This window comes from Homalodisca vitripennis, chromosome 2 (genome assembly GCF_021130785.1).
Source record: "Homalodisca vitripennis isolate AUS2020 chromosome 2, UT_GWSS_2.1, whole genome shotgun sequence".
NCBI classification, from domain to species: domain Eukaryota; kingdom Metazoa; phylum Arthropoda; class Insecta; order Hemiptera; family Cicadellidae; genus Homalodisca; species Homalodisca vitripennis.
The window spans coordinates 93,228,873-93,250,398 of record NC_060208.1 but is presented as its reverse complement, the minus strand read 5'-3'; positions in this window follow the sequence as shown (position 1 = coordinate 93,250,398).

The window sequence follows — 21,526 nt, the reverse complement described above, 5'->3', positions numbered from 1 at the left end:
ACACCACATCCATCAATACCAGGTTTTATTTAAAGTCCAAGACATTGGGACTTTACACTGTACATCCCAAACCAACGTGAATGTTTCTTTTTGCGTTTGTTGTTGGTAAATGTTCCTGGACCAACATCTTTTGAATTTTTGCGCACAGTTAATGGTCGCGTGTTCAATACATATCAAGATGCATGTTGTTGAATTGAAATTATTGGAGGCAGACAATCATTGGGACTTGACACTTGCTGATGCAGCGTTAACATCCACACCCAATAGTATGCGTCAACTATTTGCAATAATCTTGACGACATTGTTATCCAACACATTCATTGACTTTATGGGAGAAATATAAAAATTATATGACTGAAGACATCCTGTATCGAGCCAAACAAACAAATCAATGTCCAAATCTAGATTTCACACCAGAGATGTATAATGAAGCATTAGTGTTGATTGAAGATTTATGTATTTTAATTGCAAATTTATACCACTTAGTCATTATGGTATGCCAGCACCTAATCTTCCGGCCACTGACTTACTTAACACTGATTTGCAACGAGAAAACACATTACAATGAAATTGATTTAGCTTCAATTATTGCGAATAATGAGCCATCATTGACAACTGAACAAGAAAAATATTTATAATCGAAATTATATGAACTGTTGATGCTAAAACAAGGTGGATTTTTTTTCTTAGATGCACCAGGTGGAAACCGGGAAGACATTTTTAATATCATTAATCCTTGCAAAGATACGGTCGCAACAAAAAATTGCATTGGCAATTGCATCGTCAGGCATTGCTGCCACATTACTAGATGGTGGACGAACAGCACATTCAGCATTGAAGTTGCCATTAGACATTCACAACAAACCAAATGCAGTGTGTAACATTAAAAAAAAGTGGAATGGCTTCAGTGTTGCAAAAGTGTGCAATTATAATTTGGGATGAGTGTACAATGGCCCATAAGCATTCACTTGAAGCATTGGATAGAAGTATGAAAGATTTGAAAGGCAACGATAAACTTTTCGGTGGTACTGTTTTACTATTGTCTGGTGACTTCCGACAGACATTACCAGTTATTCCTCATTCTACTTTTGCCGACGAAATTAACGCATGTCTAAAACAATCGTTTTTTATGGCGAAAACGTTGAGACTCTTCGATTGACCGTGATATATGCGAGTACAAATGCAAAATGATCCATTGGCACAAGTATTTTCTAAGCAATTGCTGGATATTGGAAACGGTGAAGTTGAACTGTATCAAGATACTCAGTATATCAAACTACCAGATAATTTCTGCACTGTTGTTGAGACGAAAAGTGAACTAATTGAGAGTGTCTTCCCGGATATATTAAATAATTATTTAGATCATGATTGGCTCTGTAATCGTGCTATTTTAGCAGCAAGAAACGTTGATGTCGACAAAATTAACTTCCAGATACAACAATTATTACCAGTGATTTGATGCCTTTTAAATCAATCGATACAGTTGTTGACCAAAACGAAGCCGTAAACTTTCCCACCGAATTTTTAAATTCTCTGGATTTACCAGGAATGCCACCACACAATCTGCAATTAAAAATTGGTTCACCAATTATTCTTCTCCGTAACTTAAACCCGCCTAAATTATGCAACGGTACACGTTTAGTTATCAAGAGGATCACTGGAAATATTCTTGAAGCAACAATTTTGACTGGAAAGTTTTAAAGGCGAAATCGTCCTGTTGCCGCGAATTCCATTAATAGCGTCAGAATGTTCAATACCATTCAAAAGGCTTCAATTTCCCATTCGTTTAGCATTTGCGATGACCATAAACAAATCGCAAGGTCAAACAATATTGACTTGCGGTTTAGATTTAGAAAATACGTGTTTTTTGTCCATGGACAACTGTTTGTGGCCTGTTCACGTGTGGGAAAGTCATCAAATTTGTTTGTATTAGCAAAAGACAGATTAACCAAGAATATTGTGCACAAAATTAGTATTGAGATAATTGTCAATTTTAATAATTTAAGAGAAAAAACTTTAAATCAGAACAATTGTTCAAAAATCAATGTTATCTACCTCATTTATAGATTTAGATTTAAATTATTCTCAGCTTTATTAGTGAATAATAATTTAATTGTATTTAGATAATGAGTAAAATATTAATTTAATCTATAGTTACTGAGCCACAGCAACGCGTGGCCGGGTCAGCTAGTATATATATATAAACGCATGCATTCAATATTTCACAGAATTGAACTTGACAACAAACCAGTCAAAATCAAGTGTCATACATTTTTGTCTTCGTCATCATGATCATGCGATGCGACCTTCTGTCTTTGCGGATGATGCCCTTTTAGAGGATACAGATCCACAAAGTTTCTGGGGATGTTCCTTGACAGAGGACTGACATGGAATGATCATGTTGATAGCATCTGTGCTAGAGTTATAACAGGCATATTTGCCCTACGGCACCTAGCAAAGTTCTGTACCCTAGAGGTTCTAAAAACGGCCTATTACGGCCTAATCCATGCACATCGTGTGTATGGATTAAGACTCTGGGGAGGATGTGCCAAAAACAAAATGGAGCGGGTTTTCAGGCTCCAAAAAAAAGCAGTCAGGATAATTTTCAAACGGAATTATAGAGAGTCGTGCAGGGCATCTTTCGGGGAGCTGGGATTGATGACATTGCCCTGCCTTTACGTTTTTGAGGTGATCGTGTACTGCAGATCGAGATGTGCCTTGATAAGTGGCAGGGACTTTCACCAATATGAAACTAGAGGCAGGGACAACTTGCGAACTCATCAACGCAGACTGGCATTATCGCAACCCCTCCCTCAGCAGGTGGGTGTCAGACTAATCAACAAGCTCCCTGAGGATATCAAAAACTCCAACAACCTCAATCAATTCAAAACTCGTCTCAGACGCCTGTTGGTGTCTAAAGCGTTTTACTCGATTGATAAATTCATGACGAGCCGTTGGGATGATTGAAAATCATGGATCCGAAGTCTGTGTGATTGTGTCGTGAGAATGCTGAGATGTAAGTATGACTGTGAGTGAATGTGTAGTTAGGATATATTTTATGATGCATTTGACTATTGCAATACAATGTTACATATTGTCAAACACGCAATAAAGAGATTATGAATTATGAATAGATTAATGTAATTACTTGATGCGCGAGAATGTAGATGGCTGCGCACGTGAAGAAGGCTGTACCACCCGTATTCTAGCCAGGTGACTGGCCCAGCTGCAGGACTCAGGTGAATGGCTGAGCACGCTCCTTTTTTTGTCCGTCACTAAATACACCAACATTTTCCTATAAATATTCATCATTTCATGGGATATTACAAATGAATTCAATTAATTTATTTGATACTTATGATTTTGTTTCATTCTCAAAATGCAGTGCCTCAATACTGAGTCAATAAATTAAATCCCATTATTCATTCGTAATTTGGTGAATAAATGATCAATTCCTACTAGTTTCATATAGTGAATGCTTCTGGAAAACTCATTTGTGTTAATACTGAGTAATAAAACATAGTTTTTAGTCAGAAATAAAATGTATGTAGCATAAATAAACGTAAAATTCCAACTAAAATCTGTAAAATACTTGTAGTAATCTTCAACGTTGGCAGATGGAATGTTATTGATGTCTTCGAATGAAAAGGGAAAGAAAAGAGGGTTGAATAGAAACGGAGGGAGGGTTGATTGTAGGGTGAAAACCTTTGCAACAAAAGAGGACGAGCGAGGCCAAGTATTTCACAATCAATATTTCTTGCGGGATTAAGGGATAAAAAGCAGTTAAAAGTGTTTTGTCACTAGTACTGTGGAGTATTGTTCATGTCACTACTGACATGCCCAATTATCCTTTATTAATTATAGATGTGACTGATCCAGAATAATACAATTTTAAACTACGTGTGTCTTAAAAAGTGTTACATAGTTAGATTATTTCTTGTCTGAGTGTAAATTACTGTAGCAATCGCAAAAATACTACTCATTTTCCGCTGAAAAACAAAGATTAGAGTTCTTGTTAAGAATCAGCGTTGTATGTTTAACTAAGGTAAAGCGACGCAGTTTAGGATTTGTACCTCATTAACACTCTTTTTACTGTAGATATAATTAGTTTATCCTAAACCTTTTTAGGATAAACAAATTATATAAAGAAATTACAAACAAATTAGGCAAAAATTTTAAATATTAGTTAAGGAACTAATATTTAAAATTTTTTGCCTGATCATAAGGTTGTGGATGGATAGATTGTAGATAGTTCAAATAATGAAGAAAAATTCATATAATAAACAAATTTAATGAGAATAAAATTTTCAGAATTGTAAGTTATTTATAAATTTGACTAATTATATAATACATTAGTTTATTTAATAATATTAACAAGTACGTTTAACACAACTTTGAATAATTTCGTATGTAATATTTTACAAAAATATAAGCACGCCTATTTCCTAATTGGAATCACAGTCCTAAGCTTCAAATGTGAAAAAATATGTTATACTATAATGTTTTACCTATGAAGAAGGTAATAAGTTACAGTACTTAAATAATTATGGAAATCTCAAACAACCCACCGTCAAAGATCAAACGTTAATAAGAAATTCGAAACAAATAAATCTTCATAATATTTAGCATTTGATAAACTATTTGTTCAACTGAAAATATTACCTTTGGAAAACAAAGTAATTCACTTTTTGTTTAGACATATGTTTTTGATGTGAATTCTTGTATTGTGTTCAGCAGGGTTTCGATTGTTATTTTTTACAAAATGTAAACATTTTTAATAAGTATGTTTTAAAATAAATATTTGCTTATGAAATATTCATTCTACTCTTAAAAACTTTCATTTATGAATTACTTTCAACATTTTTGATTAAACATTACACTCCATATATTTATATTCCATAAAACAAACAACAATTTTATTTTAGTAAAAAGTAAACAAATCACCAAATAAATAATAGTACATTAGGTTGAAAAAACCATGAACAACAATTTAGATGGGTCTACATAATACAGTATTAGTAATATTCAATACATAATAATCAAACTGAACATTTAAAATTATAATCTGTTGCAAGAAGTTGACCATTAACATTTACTAACAGCCCACATACGAGTGTATTGTTTTATAACTTAAATGAAATAGACAATAAAATTACCTACAGAAGTATACAAAAAGTATTGATGTTGTTTTGTTGCCTATTAATACAATATTTATAACTTCATTATTTAAAACAAATAATACCTTCGTTGCGGCTCTATTCTCAGTGAGTTTCATTCAAGATTTATAGCGCACAATCAACTTGTTAAATGAAGCAGAATAGCATTTTTTAAATAAATATTTTACGAATCATAGCAACGGGGTTGAATGCCTAGGGATGAAACGATGCGGTGATAAATTTAAAATACATCTTCTCTTCCGTCTACAGTCCTTCTTTCTTTAAATGTACTTTCACAAAATGTCCAATTTTAACTGTTGAAACATTTAACGTAAGATCCTGGTAACTCTTACTTCAATATGCTACAAAGTATAAAAACTGGTTTAAGAAGCATGTAAAAATGGTTTACATCATTTAACAGGTTTGTAAAGTTATAGATGTAAATTACATTACCTTTCGTTTTACTTACAGAATGTGGTTTTGCTATTGCAAGAGTTTGTACGACCTTACGTGTTTCGGTACTCTTGAAACCTCATGAATGTCGGCATCTCGATATACTGTAGGCGACATGAACATCACACAAAGTTATAAAAATTACACCTACAATAGAACAAATGGAGGTAAGTATATACAGTAGTAGAAATAAATTATTGTGTTCTGGAATTTAATTTGAAGTCTTTCGGATGGTAAACGTTGTTATAGTTAGAGTTATATTAATATAACTCCAACTAAGTACAGGCGGCCATTATTTAAATATGTAAATGGCTAATTTTCTTTCAGAAGTGGTGCTTTTTCTATATATTTCTCAATACCTCCTTAAAAGCGGACGTAATTTTCCTCCGTAATTCATTAATTTATAATTTGATGCGTAAATATTTAAATATGTTAACAATCCGTGTGTCTCTCAGAAAATACTTTTCAATAAAACGATACTCTTAAAAGAACTGGAAGAAGTTAAATGAAATCAAACATCCGCAGCAGTGCAGAGTTTCAAAGTTCTTTAGCAAAGTTGAGTTCTAGTTTTTATTCCGCTTAAATATTCAATCAACAGACTCACTGTACAGTTACTTCCTATCTTAAAATTACTTTTGGTATATTCATATACTTTTGAATTGAAATTATTTATGTAAATTTTATAAACATAATTTTATTAAATAATTACTGGTACTGTATACTACTTACTGTGTAATTTTGTGAATATTTCTTCATTCTACTTCTAATGCTTTTCAAACCCTGAAGAATGACCTTTAATAGAATTATCTTTTACTTCTAGCTATAGGGTTATACAATTGACTAAACATGCGAGGCCCTTTTTGGTTTAAGTCTTATTCTGCCAGTCTCCATGAGAGACAGACCCAATTTATTATCGGACTAGGGAAAGAGTCCTTTGAGTAGACAGCACTAATAAAATATTCTTTTAAAAAGATTTAAATTTTCATATAATTCTTGCCTCTAATAGAGTGCGTCTATCGCAACCGACTTTAGACTTTCCTTTAAGTGCCCTATGACCAGTCTCTGCTCTCTCTCCTCTTGGGCAGTGTCACTGAGGTTTCATAGTAACCGCGTCAGTCTCCAGGTCCCTGCTGATGGCAGCCTTGACCTTCTCCACCATGGTGAGACTACGGAGGTCTTGGAATTCCAAGGTTGCCATCATCTGAACCCTTTAAACGCTTCCGCTAGCCCCGATCGTATCCTTCAATGCAGCACTGAAGAGATCACGATTTGTGGTTTCCCCACCGAGTTTCAACGACAAAACTTCAGTTCTTATATTGTCCGATGGCCCGAACATCAATGCCCGAATCATCAGGTTTTACTATCTTCCGTATCTCCTTTAGCAGCTTCCCATAAGTCCTGCCAGCGACTCTTATAGAGAGCGCCTCCAGACGGGTCTTTTGTGTTTTTGTCTTGCTGTTATCAATTTGGGATATATAGTAGCAAGCCGTCCCAATTCAGCTTTTCCCACTTTAACAGCTGACTTCTCTTTTCTTCGGGCTCTCTGCTGATCAGCGGAAGTAAGCTGCCAGGGACTATTCTTACTGAGGTCCCTGACTATATCCGGCCTCGGAGTTGAGGAAATCAAATCTCCCTTCTTCTTGTTGAGACAAGTATGGGTTAGCCCGTCATTGTGGCAGTCTCTTGTCCACAACCACGCTCTTTTCTTCAGTGGAATCCGCTAAAAGCGTTAGTAAATCCATTCTTCCTCTTCCTGGAGCCCAGCTCAACACGAAGGAGGTTCTATTCACCATCGCCTTCTACCTTGTAGACAGATGTTTCTGGATTCATCTTACCTACTCAGTGATGTGGTACACTCATGTCTTCAGCACCGATGGCACTCTATGGTTGGTCTGACTGACCACTCTTAACTACTCAATATTTTTATTATCAGACGTTCTCCCTCGACCTGATCGGCATCGTCGATCTTTAACCTGAATAGCTATAGTTTGGGCATCGTCGATCTTTCATCTGAAAAGCTCTAATTTGGGCATCGTCGATCTTTCACCTGAAAAGGTATAATTTGGGCATCGTCAATTTTTCACCTGAAAAGCTCTAATTTGGGCATCGCCGATCTTTCACCGGAAAAGCTCTAATTTGGGCATCGCCGATCATTAACCTGAAAAGCTCTAAATCCGCAAATCCTTCTTATGACTAGTCCTTCGCAAATTGGAAGGTGCTGATAGTTCGGGGTTCGCAGGGCCGGCTGTCCTTCCTGTGTGGACTGTATCACCCCACTTCCCACCAGCGTCACGTGGTAAATGGGTGACATTACATCATTTCAAGATTACATTTTAGAGTTGTGTACATGTACTATAAGGGAGCTCTGGTTGACGATTTTACACGGCCTATATATTCTCGAAGTGATTCTAAACTGCCTCTCAATGGGTTCTTTGGTGAGTTGTATGGAGGTTCACAATTGTGAGACAAGGGGTAGGAGCAACTATCGACTACAACAAAACAGAACAACAGGTTTTACTCGGCTTCAAAAACAATTCGGTGCTAAGTTAATCAACGGGCTTCCTGAAATACGAGGGGTATTAGAAAAATAATAATAATAATAATAATATTTATTTTATTTCCCAATATTTACAATAGTAATTCAAAATATTTGTGGAAAATTACAGTCACCTTTATCCAGTACATGGTGACTAAATTAAAACTAATATTAAAGTAATAAACAAAATAAAGATGTCTTAACTGTCTAGTCTTCAAACAAAAAACACTGTAACAGGCAGCTCCTGTGACGAATAACAATAGGGTTCTTATCACAAGGACGGAATTCACACTGATAGGAATGGACTCATGAACCTAATTCTAATGTATTTTTACCGTAACAGAACATCAATATTTATAGCATCAAATAGCCAATATTTTAGTTTATTAGAAAAGGAAACCAAAGTATTACAACTTTTAATTTCCTGTGGCAAACGATTGAAACTTTTTGGGCCTAAGTAGAGAAAAGTTTTTGAAAAAATGATTTATTCACCCTCGGTCTTACAAAATGGCGATTTACTACATTTCTAGTTTGATAGAATAAATTTTTCTGTCCCCCGGTTGCCACTCCTCTTATAAAAAGCCCCGAAGAACTTTGAATATGAACAAATTTTTTATTGTTAAAATATTTAGTTGTTTGAAAAGCTGATCCGTATGATCTCTTCTGCGTTTGAAGCAAATGATACGATTTATTATGAGTCAAATTTAACTTGTTCAATAAGTTGTCAAAAGCGGATCCCCAGAATTCAATTCCGTATTGTAACCGTGAATGTATTAGTGCAAAATATATCGTTCTTAAAAAATGCGTGTCACATACATTTCTTAAAAAATAAAAATGATCGAATAGACTTTCGCAATTCAGTATTCAATGCATTGACTTGAGCTTTCCACGATACTCTATTATCTAACAATATTCCTAAATATTTAATTTCGTTAACTTGTTCAATTAAATCGCAATTACAGTTCAAAATATTTTGACAGTTGTGATACTTGATTTGATCATAAAAAGTATATCCAACTAAATCAAAATTTAGTAATTTGGTTTTATTTGCATTGACTAACATAGAATTTGAATCGCACCATGATTTAAGTAATAGTAAATCATGATCTATAAAAGGCCCGTATTTCATTCCAACTGTCGGCTGAATAAACAAATACGATGTCATCCGCAAATGCAATTACTTCTCCTTTAAACGGTAATAATAAAAGGTCGTTAATGAAAACTGCAAACAAGTCGGCGGAAAGTACAGATCCCTGCGGTATGCCAATGTCTACAGACCTCTCATCGCTTAGAGCCTTAATAATACGCACTTGTTGTTTGCGTCCTGTAAGGTATGAGGAGAACCAACCAAGCGCAGCCCCTCTCACTCCAACTGCCTCCAATTTTATTAATAAATTGTCATGACTAACCAAGTCAAAGGCCTTTGTAAAGTCAATAAAAAGGCCTGACACTTTTTTTATTGGAGTTTAAACTGTGATTAAACTATTGTCATGAGAGCTCTTATAGCATCTTCCGTACTGTTTCCCTTTCTAAAACCAAACTGTTTAGGAGATAGAATATTGTTTATTTCTAAAAAATCTAGTAGTCTTTTCCTCCTCATAGCTTTTTTCAAAAAGCTTGGAAAATATAGAAAAGCAAGGAGACAGGACGGTGTTTGCTCAACAGATTCAGGATCACCTCTTTTAAAAATGGGCACTATAATAGCGTGTTTTAGTCTATTTTGGAAATAATCCATTAATAAAACTTATATTAACTAATTTTGCTAATGTCTCGGCTATTAAATGAATATTTTTCTTAACAGTTAGTATATTAATATTATCAAATCCAGATGATCCCTATGCTTGCCATTCCTTTTAACAATATCAATTATTTCTAACGAGTCTACTGGCCTGAGATACAGTGAGTTCACTTGCCTATTTATTATTCTTATATCTAAAATAGTATTGAAATTGGTATTATTACGTGCAACCCCTAGTAAAATATTCAATAAATTGATTTGCAATTTCGTGTTTCATTGACAATTACCTGACCTGAACTAGTTTTAATCCTATGAATTGATTTCTGTTGCTGGCCAGTCATTTTAATTAATTAGTTGCCATTTACTTCGAGAGTTACCGCATTGTTCAAGTAAATTCTTGTAATACTGATTTTTCCTACAATCGAGATCATGTGATAGTTTAATTTTGAAGTTATTATAAAACAATTTTAGATCAGCATCATACGGTCGTATCTTTATCCTTTTATAAAGTTTCTTTCTCAATTCAATTCTCTTGAGCAAGTTATAGGTTTATCCATGGGCTTATTTGTTTGGCTTTTCCAAGTTTATTATTTGAAAATGTATTTACATGTGTATTGTTTTTTATATATTCAGAAAATGTATTGTGAAAATTATCAAAACTTAGGTTACAATCAAAATCGTTCAGAATCAAATTCCAGTCAGTTGTCTCTAAATCTGAGGCTAATTTTGCAAAATCAATATGGCTTTTGTGTAATGTAGAACTCAGAAGGTTTTGTGGTTGTTTTAAATCATTAATTGAAAAGGACAATCCTATTGGATAGTGATCTGACATGTCAATTTCAAAAATGGCTGATTTAAATTGAGATATGTTATTATGCCGAACAAAAATGTGATCTATGCAAGTTTTTGAGTTCTGAGTTACTCGAGTTGGTCTGTTAATTAGAGAAGTAAAAACCATTACCTACCAATAATGTCAAAAAAGAATCCTTAATTTGACTATGATTTTGTTGAGATATATCTATATTGACATCACCGACAATCAATGCAGTATGTTTCAATAGCCCAAGTACTTGCGGAAATTCATTTATAAAATATTCACTCGAAAAGGAATGCAGGTCTATAGACAGCAAGTAACGAAAACTGAAGCTGGTTGACCTTGAACTCAATTAGAGTGCAATCAGCTGATTGTAGCCGGCAGGCGACTTGCCTAGCGCAAATACTATTGTTGACATAAACCAACGTCCCACCTGCTCTGTATGACTCATTGCAACAGGGCAAAGCAAGAGTAGCCAGGTATTGAAAACAACCCAACTTCCGATTCAGAAATCCATACTTCACTCATTACTATGAAACTTGGAGAATATTTCTAAAAAAAATCATTAAATATTGCCATGAATAAATTAAAAATTTTTCCTAGCACTACGAATATTGATGTGAATTACCCTAACCTCATTGTTTCTCTCATTGAAAATTGAATTGTCTAAATTTGAGTAATAAACACTGTCACTTATTATATCATCCATCAATCAAATCTATATTAACTCGGATAATTACTTCCTTACATGTCAATAAACTACACTTCCAGGTAATACATTTAAAAAATTATTTCAAAACATCATCAATATTCGTTACCCAATAGTATTATCATTAGTAATAACAAGGATAAAACAATATCAGTAGTTTTTACAATAATCTATAACTGAGCATTTCAATTAGCCCCAATAGACATAGGTAAATATAATACTAAAGTAATTACGCCCTAAATAAATTATGAATTTAACGATACTTTCTCCCACTGACAACAGTTGTACATTGACCTAATGTTTAATCAGCTCCTACTAAACACTATATTTACTGTGAATATACTTCTAATACTGCAAAACTTATAATACTGCAAACACTGTTTGCAAGATATACTGTATAAATTTACCTGCAACATCAATAATATTAGTTACCCAACCGTAATATCGTCCGCAACAACAAGGACAATAACTATCAGCAGTGCTTCAATAAACATTTACTGTGCATTTAAAAATTTGCCCAAATAAATATAAGTAAATATAATACGCAATAAAATTAAATTATGAATAAAACAAAACTTTTTTTCCACTGATAACAGTTGTATATAAATTTTCCCACTAAATTAATGTTTTAAATCCTTAGGTTTTGGTATGAAATTCAAAAGGGACATAGTCCATATAATTTTCTATCAATAAAAGAACCTCTTTGTCTATTTGAAAAATTTAAAATTAAAATACCATCACATCTGTGATTTTTTTATACCTATTAAACGATATATCTTAAAAATATAAAATTAAAAAATGATATAAAGTAAACAATATTAACAACAGCAAAACAAGCCAATCCCCTAATAAAATAAGCAAACAAAAAACACAACTGAAAAAGCTCACTTCTTTGAAAATGTTCCAATAATAGTCGGAATAATTATTTACTCATTTCCACCTGCGCAGATCCTCGATGTTCCTGACGCCAATACACAGCTGACCGTCGGACTTCCGGGCGTAAAACTTCCCTTCTCTGCACCATACGTATTTCACACCCCCAACTCCCTTCCCACTTCTTTGAGGCTTTTTGAGGAACAGTTTATTTGATGGTGTTAGGTGTTCTCCGATGTAGACTCGTGTTGTTGGGAAGCTCCTATCTTATTTACGTCAGAAGCCAGTAATGTCTTTTTCTTTCTGTATGCTTGGAGCCACGTGTCCCTCAGGTGTCTTGACGAGAAACGGACCACCATTGGTTTGTGTTCGTGCCCGGTTGTATGTGGGTACTCGGTGAGCCGCTACTATTTGACCTACGTCCACTTCAACGCCGATAGCTCGCCCGATGTCCTTCAAGATCTCTGGCTTCGGTTTTCCCCTGGCGTAACAGGAAGCCCATTAATCTCAATGTTTTCACGTCGGGAATACTGCTCCATATCCCTCACCTTAGTTTTCCAGATCGTCCACCTTCTTGGTTAGAACTGTAATCTTCAGTTTGTTGTTTTCGTTTTCAGTTATAATTTCCCTATTTTGTTTTTTAATAAGTTCCATGTTTCTCGTCGCCTCATCCATTTTAGTGGAAAAAAAGTCTAAAGAGTTTTTTGAAATCTAAGAACTGAGCAGAATGGGATCTTAGCTCCGTAAATATTTCATCCTTAAATGATTCCATCATACTCTTCATAAACTCCTCAGTTATTGTTGTAGTGCCCTCACAAGACGTAGTACTACTTGACGTAGATCTAGTCCTCAAACAGTCGACACAATACCATTCCTTCTTAGAGCCACGAGTTTTTAATAAGATCAGGATGTTTCTTTGTTATACAGGAAAGATGAAACTCACTTCCACACACACCCACGCACTTAATGTGATCACTGGGCGGTTATTTGAAATGTTTACACACGCCACAGGTTGCCAACATTATTAAAATATTAACACTCTAAACATGAAAATTAAAGCATTAACATGCACCGTGCGACAGGATAGAACCGAACGCTGTAGAATTTGCAACGAATAGATAAGAGCGACCTTATCAGCCAACCGTTCGGTGCCACTGACCGGCGAAGACTCAAAGGTTCCCTATGCCGCCGAGACAGAATGCGATATGTTGGGACAAATCTGGCAACACTGTCTTACTCATCAGCTGTCCCTCTCTATATCCATATCACTCTCGCCTCGCTACGTCCAACAGTGCCGGCCTAGCTGCTTTCGAAGATGGAGCTCCCTATCGTTGTTACCGCCAGATGCGAAGTTCGTGCTGTGATACGTGTTTTAAATGCAAAACAGATTTCACCTGCTGAAATTCATCGTCAGTTAATCGAAGTTTATGGGGAAAACTGCAGATCTGTTCAACATGTTCGGAAATGGTGTAGAGAATTCAGTGAAGGCCGCATGGAAATTCACGATGAAAACCGAAGTGGACGGCCTTCAGTTTCAGATGGAGTTGTTCCAAAAGTTGAGACAATATTGCTTGAAGATCGGAGAATCACCATTCACAGGAACCACAGTAAACTCTGACAGATATTGCAACACAGTAAGAAAACTGAGACGCGCGATCCAGAACCGCCGCAGAGGAAAATTGTCCAGTGGTGTGAGGCTTCTCCATGACAACGCTCGACCTCATGTCTCACGTGAAACTCAAGAACTGCTGACAAATATTGGCTGGACTGTTGTACCCCATCCCCCCCTACAGCCCAGACCTAGCCCCAAGTGATTATCACTTATTTCCAAAATTAAAGGAACAATAGGCTGGCCAACGCTTCAGTACCGATGATGAAGTCAAGGAAGAGCTTACTCGATTCCTTGAAGGATTGGCGGCAGAATTCTACAACATGGGGATAGAAAAGTTAGAGCATCGTCTACAAAAGTGTTTGGACAGAAACGGTGATTATGTGGAAAAATAGCTTAACGTTTAAGTTTTAAATTGATGTATAACACTAAGTAGAAATATAGAGCTGTCTATTTGAAAAAGTCATGGGAACCTTATTTTAAAATAAAAATTTCACTCAATTGTACGCTCATTTAAGCACATTTCAGTGTCAGATACGTTTTATTCTGTTGATGAGTTTCTGACAATTAAAGCAGCTGGAAAATTATTATTATTGTACATATTGTTTCGAAGGGTATCTTTTTGGAAGAGGTGTGTACAGTACATGTATTTGAGGAAATTACTTATGTATGATATGTCCATTATGTATGTATTTTTCACTAGGGTTGTAGGGGTTATCAAAGACATTTCACAAAAATCAAAACCAACATGTTTATAAGATTGGGAACCGAATTCAAGTGACTTTTATTCTTACTAATTTTTTCATAGTGGTATATATATAGGGTGTATATTATGTCTGGAAACACCCAAATATATCCTTTAATAATTTAAATATAAATTTGAAACCTCTTACAATCGTGATAGAGATTGGGCATCTACTTTTTGGAACAATGTTTTGTTATGTCACATCAACGGGGGACGTCCTGCCGAGGGTATCGTGAATATTCTTAATGGAAGCCTATACCTTGTGATACATAATTTTAAAGGTAATAGCTTACTGAATTGAATGCCACAAACCGCATCTCAAAGGAATTATTCTATCAGAAAATAGAGCATTTTTAGTATTGAAAATTTACTGATGTTCAACAATGTAATTTTAACATGGTTCTTGCCACAAAATGTGTTACACTAATTTTTTAGCATTTTTTAAATGTTCAATTAAAATAAAATAAACAATTTATTTTTAAGCTGGTTTCATTAGTACAAATTTGCCAGTTTTTATTACAGTACAATAATTATGGAAATACTTATGTTACTTATGAATTTCTTATTACAAATAAAAAATAATGTATGCTGTTAGAAACATTATTGTCTTACAACAAACATTTTACTTGCATTTGGACATGTCAAAGCAATTGTTGGAACTGTGTTCCTTCTACGGTTTGACAATGAGCCAAGTTATCTTGTGTATAAAATGAATTCGACAGAGTTGCCTAACATTTCTTCTGTTTATCAAAGCAATCCTCAAAGATCTTATAATCCTGTTTCTTAGGTCTTCCAAATTATGAGGCTTTCTTCAAAATTATGAAAACATTGGATTTTAAATGACCCCATAGGAAATTTAATCGATTGGTGACCAAATCCGGAGATCTTGGAGGCCATTCGATTTCTCCTCTTCGGCCAATCCATTTATGAGGAAACCTTAAATCCAAATACTCTCTTACCTGTCTCCCATAATGGGGTGGAGCACCATCTGCTGAAACCATACATTATCAAAGTATTCTCCTGATGCAATTTGAATAGCTGGGATTATTTCATTTTTGGAGCATATTGTAGTAAAGTTCGGCATTTAAATTTCCATTGATGAAAAAGGGTCCAACAATTTTGTTACCTAAAATTCCACACCATACGTTCAGTTTTTGTGGTTGCTGTGAATGGGGACTCAGTAATCCAATGTGGGTTTTCACTAGTCCAGTAACGGCAATTGTGCCTGTTAACATTGCCATTTAGGAAAAAAAGTTGCCTCATCAGAAAATAGTATGTTGGTCAGAAAATCTCTATTGTCATCACATTTGCGCATCACAAGTTCACAAAACTCAACTCTTCTGTCGTAATCATCCTCACTTAACTGTTGGACTAAATGAACTTTAAATGGTTTGTATTTATTAATTTTCAAAGTCTTACTCACAGACATAGGGTGCATATCATGTTGCTGTGCAGCTTTTCTGAGCGATGTATGTGGGGTCTTCAATAAATGTTTGCAAAACATCTAGTGCATGTTCTTCATCTGTTGCAGATTGTATCCTACCCGACTTTGGCCGATTACGTACACTCCCTGTCATTTCAAAACGCTCAATAGTTTTTGATATTGTTGAAACACTTATGGGATTCCTTTCTGGGAAAGTGTCATTAAACAAATTACAAACTTCCCGATAAGATCTTTGACGATCGCCATATCCTCGCATCATCAACAGAGTAATTTGTTCTCTTTCAGACAATTCCATTAAAATGCCAAATAAAAACTGAACTACTGTAATTAGATAACTTGTTGACAGCAATGCTTCAGAGACACTGATTAACTCGACAGGAATGATTATGACCTTTGTCCATTTGTAATTCCCAAGCTTAGACCTGTCCTAGTGAAAGCTCCATGCTCAACAAACTGAAACCTGTAGACCAGATGATTAATAACACAATAATGTTTCTCATAGGCTAGTGACCTTTGTCTCTTTAAACCTTCCTGCTGACTGGAAAACACCAAGTACAGATTCATAAGTAATCAGAGAAAGTGACTCATAAGTTTTATTCATTGTAATAAAAACTGGTAAATTTGTACTAATGAAACCAGCTTAAAAATAAATTGTTTATTTTATTTTAATTGAACATTTAAAAAAATGCTAAAAAAATTAGTGTAACACATTTTGTGGCAAGAACCATGTTAAAATTACATTGATGAACATCAGTAAATTTTCAATACTAAAAATGCTCTATTTTCTGATAGAATAATTCCTTGAGATGCGGTTTGTGGCATTCAATTCAGTAAGCTATTTACCTTTAAAATTATGTATCACAAGGTATAGGCTTCCATTAAGAATATTCACGATACCCTCGGCAGGACGTCCCCGTTGGTGTGACATAACAAAACATTGTTCCAAAAAGTAGATGCCCAATCTCTATCACGATTGTAAGAGGTTTCAAATTTATATTTAAATTATTAAAGGATATATTTGGGTGTTTCCAGACATAATATACACCCTGTATATATATATATATATATATATATATATATATATATATATATATATATATAAATCATAACATTTTCTTTTTAGAAATTCATGATAACATTTAATGCTAGTAATTTGATACGTTTACAAACATCATTTCAAGTAGATTGTAACTAATGCAGTTCCCTGATATTACAAGTTTTAAAATACTTTTTACCTGTTTCGAGTGTACTAATACGCTTAAATTGAGCATCATCGTACGATCTGCGTCGTAAAAATTACATGTCTGAGCTATAATGAAAATTTTAGATAGCAGCTATAGGTGTAATCTATCTTTCTTTAATCTGGAAGGTACATCTTCTGTCCTTCTCCAATGTATTTTTACAAAAACATATTCTCCCTTTAACTTTAAAGTTAAAGAGTTAAAGAATTGACTCTGGAATAAATTTGGTATGTCTCATTACTTTTACTTGTAACATAACTGCCTACATAAATATTTGTAAAGTTTTCAGTAACATGTATAGGAGATGAACCTTTTATAGTAGCAAACTCTATGAAGAACAGAAATGATCAAATTAGACTCTAAAATTTTAACTACTATTAATAAATTAAGTTTCTAATATCAGAAGACAAAAATATAACATCGAAATATCAATTAGCACTATTTTAATTATCAGCAGGGATTTGAATTATATACGATGCATTAATAAATACTTTCTTGATGTTAGAAAATAGTAATGTTTGTTCAATCGATTGATCAATCCATTCAATAGCAGAGGCATAGAAGGTGTTATTACATTACATTACTATTATGAAATCCTCTGGCTTGTTTGGTTCATGTTTTATTTTAATTATAAGTTTTCTCTTCTATTTAAGATTTAATTTTCAGATTGGCGTAGAAGAAAAATCAAAATAACACATTATTTTATTTCTTTTACTTATTTACGAATGCTTCGTAATTGTTTATTTTTTAATAATAACGTTTATTTCATTGCTATAATAATACCAAGTACAATAAATATCTCAAAAGTAAGTCTCTTCATTACCCAATAACTCGTTTTTTATATAATGTTCCAAAAGTAAAATCATTTCTGCCAAAATTTAGTCTGTCATGGATAAATATTTTGAAAAAGTTTTCAAATAAATGTACATAAAAAATTAATCAATTACTTTTTCGTTTATTATTTATTTAATTGGTAATTATTTTAACATATGATTAGGTTTAAACTACCGAACAATATATAAAAGGAAGAACATTTCGTTAAAAATACGAAAATAAACAACGTAGAAAACAATAAAATTACCATCAAATTCTAAAATATATTTAAGTATGACGGATTAATAATCAGTATATGGTTAATATTATAGAATTAATCAAACCTATCTGCACATATTTAGTTTAGTATATAGGTACTGAAATAATCCTTAGTAATGAATTTGCAATCACATATAAGACGTAAAAATCTAAGTTGCTAATAATACATTTTTACTGTTTCTAAAAATTAATTGTAACTAACAAAGCTTCACCAGGCACACGATCTCCCGGTTTATATCGCTATGTAGCCCGCATGGGTCGACCCAGCAGTGTTCTTTCACACGCTATCCTTATTAATGCTTAATAATTGTCAATTTGGTTTAACGAATGCGAAGTTTGAATGGTTAGCCTATCAATTACAATTCATAAGTTAATTCCAATAAACATTACTAAATATTTCTAATGGAAGAATGAATGTTGATTTTGTCACCAGATAAAAGTTCCTGTAATTACTGTATATATATATATATATATATATATATATATATATATATATATATATATATATACATATACAAGGTGTTTAAAAAGTATGGGTACGGCTTAATATTTTACAAACCATAGCAGATAACATCTATAAACTTTGCACAGTGTCATATGGCTATGTAAACTATTTTTCCTTGCTATTACCATGACATGCCAACCATGGGGGGACGGCCTACAGAGGAAAACATGGAAACCTTAAATGAAAGAATGGGTCGAGTGATTTATTATATTAACCAATGGTTTCACTGATTAGTATTTATAAAAATAACAAAAAAATTTAATTTTAAAATTAAGTAGTAAGTTAACTATTTAACCAACAAAGAACAATGGTAGAACTTAATTAATTCATTACATAAAGACGACGAATTCATTTTAGTTTTATTTATCGTGTTATAAATTTATGACATAATTTGCTAGTTAAAAAAAGTCAGTGAAAAACATTGGTTAGTAGAGTGAAACGCCACCTACCGCATCAGAATATGACGATGCAGTCAGAAATGGCAGCGCATAATGTACTTTAAAATGTGTACCTAAAACAACCCGCCATTTCTGATTGGATAAACCATTTGGGATGCGGTTTGCGGCATTCAACTCTACTAAGTGAGCTCTTTCAAAATGAGGTATCACTCGACCCATGCTTTCTTTTAAGGTTTCCATGTTTTCCTCTGTGGGCCGTCCCCCCATGGTTGGCATGTCATGGTAATAGCAAGGAAAAATAGTTTACATAGCCATATGACACTGTGCAAAGTTTATAGATGTTATCTGCTATGGTTTGTAAAATATTAAGCCGTACCCATACTTTTCAAACACCTAGTATACATATTATATATATATATATATATATATATATATATATATATATATATATATATATATATATATATATACAGGGTAAGTCAGAAATATGGTAAAATATTTTAAGAGTGATTGTATAGCTAAACATAAGAAAAAAAAATGTTATATAAAGGTAGGTCCGGAAACGCTCCATAACTGAGTAATGGCTGGCGAAAGATTTTGCTTTGTTTTCAGTTCACCTGGTGAAGTTAAGTAATACTGAAAGGTTTTTTTCTTACTTTTTAACTCAAATAAGATGGATGTATAAAGAAAATCACCTGAAAAATCAAATAAAACCACTCTAAAGGTTGTAGTGTGAACCGTTTTTGAGAAAAAAGTATGAAATTTGCAAAAAATCTAATAACACAAATACCGTCTTAAATGTATGAAGTCGAATGACATTGTTAAATGACCAATAAACAAATTGTTTTTTCTAATACAGATTGTAGAGAATTTAATTCTGAAAATAACTATAGTAAAAAAAGTTAACTAAATGTGTAAAAAAGTTATGATATTGACTCCTCACGTATCTCACTACAATGCAAACTTTTGCTGTTTTATAATAAGGAATGAGTATCTGATTGGTAACAGCTGGTGAAAAATAAACATTTTGGTTCAAAATTTTATTTTTAAACACAATAAACATCTACAATCGCTTTTAGTGTCACCGATATATTAAAAAGGATGCTCAAAATGACCTCCAATGTTCAAAATGCACGCGTTCAGGCGTCTTCTCATCAAGTTTCGGACCCGTTCAAAAACTCCAGGTGTCTGCTTAATTTTTTATTTTATTTATTTTATTTTATTTTACATTTCAACGGACATCTCCATTTTTACAGTTTTGAACATAATATTAAACAATGAAAGTAAACAACCACAGTGACAAATAGAGCAATAACGATTAATAAACTATTTAAGTGACGAAACGGATATAAACTATGAATGACAATAACGTAATTAATTATTAGTGTACCGTGATTTGAACTATGGAAAACAACGAACAATAACAGCAATAAATTATCACGAAACAATGAGAATAAACAAGATTAGACAAGAAATAACAAGACACAATATATAAATAACAGCAATGAGAGACGTACAGATAAAGTGTAAGAACGAATGTCTTCCCTCATTGTGCAACTCCTAGGCAGATAACTCATGCAGATCGGCGATCTTCCTCTTGAGCACTGGTATACTGTCCACAAAAAAGTCAACGATGTCGGCGACGTTATTACCAGAACTCTGAAGTCGGTACATCGTATCGTTTGCTGCGTAGTTGGTGCGATGTTGCTGCCTAGCGAACAGGTCTCTGGAGCGAGTGGCTGAAGGGGTCCTGAAGAGGATCTGGCTCAGCATATCGGGACAGTCGATCTTGCCGTTAAGGATCTTTGACAGCAGTACAACGTCAGCGGAGAATCTGCGATCCGCAAGAGTCAGGAGTCCCAGATCACGAGACACTTCCCCGATGGGAACCTGACGATAGAGAAGACCACTCCTGACACCCACTATTCGAATAAATCTTCTTTGAATAGTCTCTAGTTCATCTATGAGAAACTTCTGGTGGGGGTTCCACACTGGAGAGCCATATTCAAGGATTTGGCGTACCAAAGCACAATACAACGTTTTTAAAGCCGTGTCACTTAAGCCTTTTGAGAATCGGGAGACAAATCCAAGCATTTTGTTTGCTCTGCTGCAAATGTTTCGCACATGCAACTCAGGATTCAGTGAAGGTACTAATGTAATACCAAGATCTTTTACCTGCAGTACACGAGTTAAGGGCTCCCTGCGTATATTGT